Source organism: Puma concolor, chromosome A1 (genome assembly GCF_028749965.1).
Source record: "Puma concolor isolate L17-30 chromosome A1, mPumCon1.1.hap2, whole genome shotgun sequence".
Taxonomy (NCBI): Eukaryota; Metazoa; Chordata; class Mammalia; order Carnivora; family Felidae; genus Puma; species Puma concolor.
This window is the reverse complement of record NC_141667.1, coordinates 51276945-51277267: the sequence shown is the minus strand read 5'-3', so window position 1 is coordinate 51277267 and position 323 is coordinate 51276945.

Genomic DNA, 323 nt, shown 5'->3' with positions numbered 1-323 from the left:
TTTTATCATCCATTTTGTTGCCAATAGAAATTTGAATCTGGCCAAAGTTTTTGCCTATTGAGACTCTTATAAGCTATTTTACATTGGAGTTTCTTATAGTGTCTTTTGCTTCATGTGTGCACAGATACTTTAATTTTATCTTTAGGAATAGAATTGTTTGGTATATGATCCTTGCTTATATGACCCTACCAGGGGATGGTAAATTGCTTTCCAAAGTTATACCAAATTATATCTCCATGAGGAATATATGAGTTTGCCCTGCTCGATACTTTTTTTTAAATTAATTTATTTAGAGCACTCGCGTATGTGCAAATTGGGGAGGA